Source organism: Papio anubis, chromosome 19 (genome assembly GCF_008728515.1).
Source record: "Papio anubis isolate 15944 chromosome 19, Panubis1.0, whole genome shotgun sequence".
Taxonomy (NCBI): Eukaryota; Metazoa; Chordata; class Mammalia; order Primates; family Cercopithecidae; genus Papio; species Papio anubis.
In genome coordinates, this window is record NC_044994.1 from 20,639,250 (window position 1) to 20,648,564 (window position 9,315).

At 33.3% G+C, this 9,315-nt stretch overlaps 1 long non-coding RNA gene across 1 annotated transcript in view; it reads left to right on the top strand.

Annotated features, from left to right (window-relative positions):
• LOC110741785 overlaps window positions 1-3,888 on the top strand; it is an 86,103-nt gene extending 82,215 nt beyond the window's left edge. The window contains exon 2 of the long non-coding RNA XR_002518658.2: window positions 3,728-3,888. This is a non-coding gene — a long non-coding RNA (uncharacterized LOC110741785). The remainder of the gene's footprint in view (window positions 1-3,727) is intronic.
• Window positions 3,889-9,315: the final 5,427 nt, after the last annotated feature.

The following is a 9,315-nucleotide window of genomic DNA, read 5'->3' on the forward strand; positions in this document are numbered from 1 at the left end:
CTTCCTTCCTTCCTTCCTTCCTTCCTTCCTTCCTTCCTTCCTTCCTTCCTTTCTTTCTTTCTTTCTTTCTTTCTTTCTTTCTTTCTTTCTTTCTTTCTTTCTTTCTTTCTTTCTTTCTTTCTTTCTTTCTCTTTCTCTCTTTCTCTCTTTCTCTCTTTCTCTCTTTCTTTCTCTTTCTTCCCTTCCTTCCTTCCTTCCTTCCTTCCTTCCTTCCTTCCTTCCTTCCTTCCTTCTTCTTTCTCTTTCTTTCTTTCTTTCTCTCTTTCTCCCTTTCTTTCTCTTTCTTCCTTTCTTTCCTTCCTTCTTTCCTTCCTTCCTTCCTTCCTTCCTTCCTTCTTTCTTTCTTTCTTTCTTTCTTTCTTTCTTTCTTTCTTTCTTTCTTTCTTTCTTTCTTTCTTTCTCTTTCTTTCTTTCTTTCCTTCTTTCTCTCTCTCTTTCTTCTTTCTTTCTTTTAGATTAGAATTCTGTTGCACCAGTCAACCCCATTTTAAGGTTAATAGCTATTTATACTGTCAACTTTGAAATTTTAGGCAGGGAAATGCCACTCACAGTGGAAAGGATGACAAAGATGGAAAGAAGAAAAGATATCCCCTGATTAAACATATTCAGAAATACATCTGCCCGTGAATAGAATAACCTTTGTAGAAAAAATATAGACCCATTAAGAAGGGTCCATGGTGAAATAAAAAATAATAGATGTTTAAGAACAAGGTTTTCAATTTCTTCATTGAAGTCTGCATTGAGTTCAGCTATTGAAACCATGATTAACCATAAAAAGAACATTTCCCGTCTAATGTGATATTTCCATACATGTTTTCTCAGAAGACTAATTTCAGATCATTTTACTGGGAACTGTGCTGTTTCGGAGAAATATTTCTTGCAAAGTTTCTTTTGCAAAGTATTTTCTCTCTAAATGCTAAATGCCAAAGCACAGGTGGAATAGATAGATGGTTTACTAAAGTTTAAAGTGAGCCAAGAATAGGCATTTTTGGAAAAACATCTAATTTGGAAAGTTATGGGTATAAATATTAAAGTTATTATAATAATTATGGGAAATGGGAAAAAATAAAAAAGTAAAAATGTTATAGTAGCACTTTATTTTAGATCTCATATTCCTTTTGACCTGCACCTGTTTTCCTGGAGAAATACTTACAATTATCATTAAATACATGCAAAAGTACCTAACCTGCAATTGCCTGTGTCTTTCTTTGTTATCACTTTAGATAGCTATGCAATATACTACTTTATTGATGTACCATGATTTACCCAACACCCTGATTTTTGGACATAGAGTTACCTTCAATTTTTCAAAATTATAAGTACTGTTGCCAAAAAACAAACAAACAAACAAACACACACACAGCAAAGAATACTGACCTAGAATTCATAATTCTTGAGTTCCAGCTGTTTTATTGGGAAAGTAACATTGGAGAACTCACTTATTCCCTTAATTGCTTCACTTGTCAAACAAAAACAATAACGCTTGCCTTTAACAGAATTTTAGTGAAGATCAAATATATGACTACTCTTTAAAAATTGTAATTTACTGAAATACGTGTATTTATCTTTAGGATAAATCTGAAGGATGAACCATATAGGATGAGGCTTGTTGTGTAGAAACAGGATTCTTTGGCCGCATGCCTTTAAGCTTTAATGAATTTCAGGGTTCTCTGCTCACTCAAAATTAGAAACAAGAGCTGTAATTGACTAGTTTTAGAACTCAGTGGAGGGTAAAACCAGGCTGTTTACCTTCACTAGTTATAGTTTTACCCTAGAGCCACAAATACTTTGGGGCATGAGACCTTACAATACGATAACACTTTATAAGTACATATCACTTTGCTCATTTACAATGAGCTACTGACAATGCTGTTTTGCTATTTACAATGCATTTTTCACGTACATCATCTCAATAATTTTTAGTATCTTGTACAGAAAGTTATGAGTAGTATGTTCACTTTATAGAGAAAAGGAGCTAAGGCTATGGAAGAAAAATTATATATAAGCTCATAAACTTCATGATAGCGATGAAGCTTGAACTCAAATCTTTTAATTTTTGAATCCTGGGTGCCACAAGAAACAGACAGGACCTAAAGCAGTGTACAGTATAATGAGAACAACTTGAAACATTTCTGAGTTATTTTTATGAGACATACTGCATTTCTATTGCAAGGCCCAATCAATCCTCAACACAAATATGCAGATACACACAAATGTATGTGTGTCTCAAGGGGGGAGGACACATGTTTGTGTGTATTGTGTTCTCTTCCCTTTAGACATTCAATAAATCAACATTTTCAATTTTTAAATCTCGAAAACTTCAAAACAAACATGAACACAAACACTATTTCTTTTGGAAACTCAGTAAATAAAAATTTTAAATTATTCTATATTTCAATTTGAGCTGTAGAGGTGGTCATTACTGTTTCAATTTTTATTTATCAAATTCCTAATGGTGTTAAAGATATTTTTATAAATCTTGGGTAACAGTTTTTTCCGTAAATCACCTCTTTGATGTTTATCAACTGTACAGTAGTGTTAATTATAATTATAATTCTGTAATACTTACCTACTGCTGTGTAACAGATTATCCCCAAATTCACCAACTTAAACGTTTATTACCTCTCAGTTTCTGTGGGTCAAAATTCTGGGTGCAGCTTATCTGGGTGCTTTAGCTCAGGATTTCTCATGAGGTTTCAGTCAAGTTTTCATGAAGGATACTGTCTAATCTGAAGATTCAACTGTTGGGGGAGGAAATCTGCTCCCAAGCCCCCTCATGTGGCTGTTGTCAGGCCTCAGTCATTTGCTGTGTATCGCCATAGAGGTACACATGACACAGCAGTTGGCTTCCTCAAGGGTGAGAGAGACAGTAAGAGAGTGTGCTCAAGGCAGAATTTTTAATCTGATTTTGGAAGTGACATCTGTCACTTTTGATACATTTTATTCATTAGAAGGGAGTGATCTTGTAGAGTTCATACTCAAGGGGAAAGAATCATATAAGGGTATGAATAACAGAAAGTGGGATATTAGGTGCCATCTTAGAGGCCACTTGCCACATATCTTTGACTATTTTTTGTCTTTTCACTGACATGGAAGAAGTATTTATATATTAAGGTCATTACATATTATGACTATCTGTCCTTTTAAAAATATATAGTCTTCCAACTTAGAATATAACTTCTATATTTCCTTCCTTCCTCCTCTCCTTCCTTCCTTTCTTCTTTCCTTTCTGTTATGTGTAGTCAACTATTTTCAAAGATCTATCTAGATGCAACTTTGATTCATATATCAGACTTGTAGTATAGGTAAATCTTTGCAGAAAAAGTGAAAAGAATGTTGTTAAAATTGTTTCTATGAATAAAAGACTTCGACGAATCTTCTGACTTATTGCTGAAACTTAATATAGATTTAGTTGTAGTTACAATTATTAAGATTTTTAAACTATATTTTCTAAATGTATCAAAGTTATTAACTTCTGTTCCACTTTTATTTTTAGTGACTAATATAGTCTGGGAGTGAACTAGAAATGCATTTGGAAGTTTCTACCATATGACGGGAGGAAAGGTCAGGTGAAAAGAAATAACAAGGCCATGTTTTCTCTAAAAATTAAAATGGGATGAATGGCTTGCATTAACATTTTTCAGTTTACTCTTTAAATAGCTTTATGAATATGTAAGTGATTTAAAATTGAATGAATTTTCTTTTGATAAAAAATGTTTCTTCTTAGCCTAGATATTCAAGTAACACTGGAAGCATCTATCAATGAAGATGTAGAAACAGAATCTTGACTGGGGCAGGAAGTTGAACATGATGATTACCAAGATCTCTTACAATCTAACACACCTCTAATATCTAAAATTTGAAATCTTGCCTGGTTACAGGTAAAAATTGTGTTGTGAAGGCATTCCTGATTTTCTTCCTTTTCTCATCAGAAAATCCTTTATCCAAAGAATGTTATTAATATCACTATGAAACATATCAGTTCAAATTCTCATTTTCTTCCTCTGTAAAATGAAGAAAACAACATTCACTTTAGATTTTTAAAAGAAGATTGAATGAACTCAGATTTTCCCAATGTGTTATAAATTGCCAAACAAACCTGTGTTGTTTTCGCTGGTTCCTGATTGGACCAGATAAAGTACTTGCCTAGAACAGCCTGAAGCCTACAAAGGGGTGAACCTAACACACATATTTTCTCCATGAGGCACTTCAGAGTCTTCTTGTACTCAGGAACACCAGGCAGCATTTCAGCCCTATGCCTGGAAGCCATCTTAAACGTTGAAGTCACAAGCAAAAAGCACAAAATGCCCAAAACATGACACTAAATGGACCATGACAAGGATAGACGGTTATTTAAAGTATGGGAACTGAAACAAGATGGCAGAGGGTTACCTTGTTCAAGCTCAGCTGGGAACTTGCCCATTAGGTGACACAAGTCTGTTGCCACTTTTCACATGTCCTCAAATGACTGTGAAAGCACTGAGATCATGGATTTGGGGGTTATGCTTAAATTTAGTGAGTAGGCGAATTTGACAATATGAAATCCATTAATAATGGGGTTAGATTTTACCTGCTGCAGGTTATACAGGAAAAGAGTTATATGGAAGAGCAGGATTTCAACACTGTTAATAATGGCTTATATTTCAAGGACATTGGCAAATGAATCTTTTTAATGCAAATGGCATTTTCACTGATGTTAATATGAACAGTGGCACAAAGGAACCTAACCCACTATTTTCCCTTGGAGTAGTAATTAGTATTCACTAATTTATTGTTCGTGGTTACTTTATAGAATATACTACTGTGAATAATGAGAAATGACTACATAGTCACCAAGACAACAACAATGATAATATTGGATTATTCGCTAAGAACTTTCTAGTCCTGTACTAAGCACAGGGTTAAGCATTGTACAAACATTTTACAGCAGACAACTGAGGACTCTGTATTATTCATATTTTATAGAAGGTAAAATTATAATTCAGTAAATTTGAAGGTCTAGTGTAAACAAAGAGCTGAATTGTAATTCTGAAGCTAATGATCTTTCTGCTACTGTATAATGTCCAACTTTAATAATGAAGTTGATTGAGTATATATTGCATGTTAGACCAGCTTGTAAAGCCAATGAAACGATCTGATTTTCACTGTCAAAATTCCCAAGGATAAATGTAGCAATTGGGAGGAAATCTCTCATCTATCAACAAGTTATTGTTTCTGGCAATTGTTACCAAAGAGATAAATCCACTGCTCTTCTAACTTTTCTTTGTCTTTCTTTATCTTTATCATCAGTTATACTGTGGGCACAGTAATGCTATATTCCAGAACACTTCATTTATTTGGACATATCCTGTGATCTGTTGACTTAGATTATTTTAATTTACTAAAATGATTACATTCATAAAAAATGCAACAGCAAGTAACCATAATACTGATTTTGGAATTGCATAATTATGAGAATATAAGTTTTCAGAACTAGAGTTAGGTTTTTTCTATCATTTCTGTCCCATTTTTCATTTCTACTATTGTTCATAGAATAAAATTTTAAAGTGTGAAAGTTTCTGATAAAAGTGAAGCAGTGTTTTGTTTTCGTTTTTTCATTTTTTGAGAAATTAAAAGGGCACAGAAATATGATTTTCAAGGAATGTTGCATAGAGATAATGATATGTATTACACTTCTTGAAAATAGATGACCTTTCCTTGGATCTTACGTAGGGGGCAGGAAGATGTAGACAAGAGATAACTCAGGAAGGCAGCTTATAGGAATGAAGGGGCAATATGGCCCTCCTGCTTCGTTGGGTGTGTTTTCTATAACTTGCAATCCAGAGCTTGTATCAATGAGTTCTCTGCCATTGATTTTCCTCTTAGGAAATTCATCAGATTATTATGTAAATTGTACTTGCGATGAAGAAATCATATTAATCACTCTATATCCTAACATTGTGAAAATATTTATAAAGACATCCAGACTCTTATGTTCATTATTCTACAACATATCATAACACAGTCTTCTGTGATGATATTATAAATGCATATTTGGGGGTTATATACAAATGAACATCTTAATCTTAATCATTCAATGGAAAAGTCTATGAATATGTGGGAGGTAGTTTCAGTGAATGAGTATGAAAGAAGGGTTGTGTTCAGGAAAGATCAACTGACTCCTCCACAGTTTTGCCTGAGCTTGCCCTGCCTGCCAAGAAATGCAGAACATAATTCTTTCTTTTAATGGTATCCCTGAATACCTTGCAAATGAATTTCTAATCACTGTTACATAGATATTCGTTGTAGATGTAAGTCTTATAACTTAATACAGGGTAAAACCTATGAATTCATAAAATATGGTGGCTATAAATGACTAAAATATATTCCAGCTTTATCTGAAATATGTTCTCTGGTTTTCACTCAGTTAAGTATATGCTACAATTTTTGATACTTAAAAAACCTATTTCATTTCATTAAACAATAAGGAATTATATAAGCTTTTCCATAGTGAAAATATTTGGAGATTTCCTAGTACTATTTCTGCAACATTCAAAAACTATCATCTTGGAGTCTTGGTGTACTGAGGAGATATTAGAACAAAATTGTGAAAATACCTATTTTTAAAATGCATACTAATCATGTAAGAATTATAAAAATTATTAAAAAGTTTAAAGGCAAATGTAAAGAAATTGCTAAAAGTTTACAATCTAGATAAAGGCATAATTAACATATATTAATCATTTTTTTCTTTCCCTGTCTCTCCACACTATACACACACACAAGAGTGGTGAGCCAGTTTCTTTTTATTTATAGTTTTTATTTTTTGCTGAAATTCTTTCTCTTCTCTCATTAACCACTTTATTTTCTCATTATATCTATAGATCCCACATGCTATATGCATTTACAATAGTTATTTAAAAATATTTGTTTACTAATTTCAAAATCTGTGTTATCTTTGTATCTTTTTCTATGAACTGATTTCTCCTAGTTATGGGCCATAAATTCTTGTTTTCTTTATGTCATATTAATTGTCTGTTGGTGCATAAAAATTATCCTAAAACTTAGCAGTTTAAAGCAATGATTACTTACTATCTTATACAGTGTCTGAGGGTCAGAAATCTGGGTGTGGTTTGGCTGGATTGCTGTGGCTTAAGATGTCTCATGTGGTTGCAGTCAAGTTGTGCTGCAGTCAAGTTGTGCTGCAGTCATCTAAAGAGACTGAAGATGTACTTCCAGGTTCACTCATTTGGCTGTTAGCAAGCACTTTGGTTACTTGCTACATGGCCCTCTGCATCTACTAACATGATACGATTGCTGGATGCTGTCAGAGCTAGTGATCTCAGAGAGTGAGAGCGGGTGAGGAGGAGAACCCAAGATGGAAGTCACAATATTTTATAACCTAATTTCAAGTGTGACATCCCATTACTTCTGCCTTATTCTATTTATTAAAAACAAGTCACCAAGCCCAACTGAGCCCACACTCAATGGGAGGTGATTACACAGTGGGATGAGTATCAGAAGGTAGAGATCACTGGGGGCCATCACTGAGGGTACGTGTAGAAAATGTCTAGTAATTTTTTAAGGAACACTGGACATTACAATGTTTTTTTGGTTAAAGACTCCCTTTGTTTCCTTTAAAAATTACTGAGTTTTATTTTGGCAGGTAGGTATTTTACCGCTGGATCACTTTTATCTCATCATGATGTTGTTAGACTTGTACAGAAAGGGGTCAAGTGTATTGTTTCCTCTAGGATTAGAATAATCGGTTACTGCTGAAGTGTGGTCTTTCTAGAGTCTCAGTGCTCAAGTGGTTCAGCAGAGTCTCTGGCTTGATAGATTCCATGGACTTCTGAGGAATGCTAACTCTCATATGCCTAATATACACATACGCATATATGTGCATATATTTATTAGGTATGTATATGTGTATATTTACACTAATTTTGGACCCCACTGTGTATCTATATTGTACAGTATGCTCCATTCATATAGATATTGTGGAAAATAGCCTCTCTCTTCTTATTTGTGTTGTCATTCACCTATGTTAAAAATATAGCTGATGTGAAAATGAATTGGAATACAGATACCACATATTTAGTAAGTTAAATAATGATTTATAATTTTGATTAAGTGGTGGAGGACTAGAGAACAATTGGAACGGACATGCAAGAGAATGAAAACAATTTGGAAATTAATCTTTTAGTGTCTACTTTTCATGCTAGTAATACAATGAACTGGGTTTCTATTCAACTGCATTAACTTTGTGATGTAATTTATATATAATTTTGGATAAATTGACATAAATACAGTATATTCAACATCTACTGAATGAAATAAATTTTATGTGAAGTTGTATCCTCATGCCTTCATCTGAATTTATATTTGCAGTTTTATTAGGCTTTCATTGTGTTTATACACATACTCATTTTGTCTATAGCTTTCATGCAGTAAAAAAGCCTAAAAAGGCTTTAAAACATGAAGCTTTTGCATAAGGAGATTGTGATGTCATGTTAGAGCATTTTTTATTTTTCTAAACACCTTGGAATTAATTTCAAGGTTGATGAAATCACCAGGATTCCTTGAGGTATGTTTAAAAAACATATTATGGTAAAAAAAAGTCTTAAATTGTGTATGATATGGACACTAAATTATATTTATGATTGTTAAGTACTGTTACCTTTAGGAGTAGGTAGAACATCTATCTCAGAATAGATTTCCTTGTAACAGTTTTCTTAAATGTCAAAAAGCAAAGGAGAGAACTCTGCATTACAGCAAATTTATATTTATGATTTTTTTCTCCAAGACAAAGTTAACATTTGAAGAGCTACAAGGTTTTATTATTCTAAACACAGAGCAGAAGGAGTGTTCATGGAGAGTGCTGGAAATGCTAGATAAGCTCTTAGTGACTGGCAGTGCCAATGCTAGCTGTACTTAAGTTATCTTGTATGCTTCCTTATTATTTTGCCGTGTTGTTGCTGAAGGGGAAATCTATTAACTCAGAGGAAAATTCAGACCAAAGAATCAATTACTTCCTTTTCTATATTCATCATGATTAATCTACCTTTATTTTTGTTTATGAGGACACAGTTTCCAGTATAAATCATCTGAACATTCAAAGATGCTTTACCTTAAATAAAATTAGGTATTGGTGACCGCAGTCACAAATATAAGGAATAAAGGACATATGCTAAATCACTTCTTTCTTACCAAATACATTCTTCACTCTGCCCCTGCTGTGCTAGTCCCGAGTTATTCCGGAGACTGGCTCACCAGCTGGGCTTTATTATACCAATTACAATTGCTTTGGCTCATTTTGAAAATATAAACTGATAT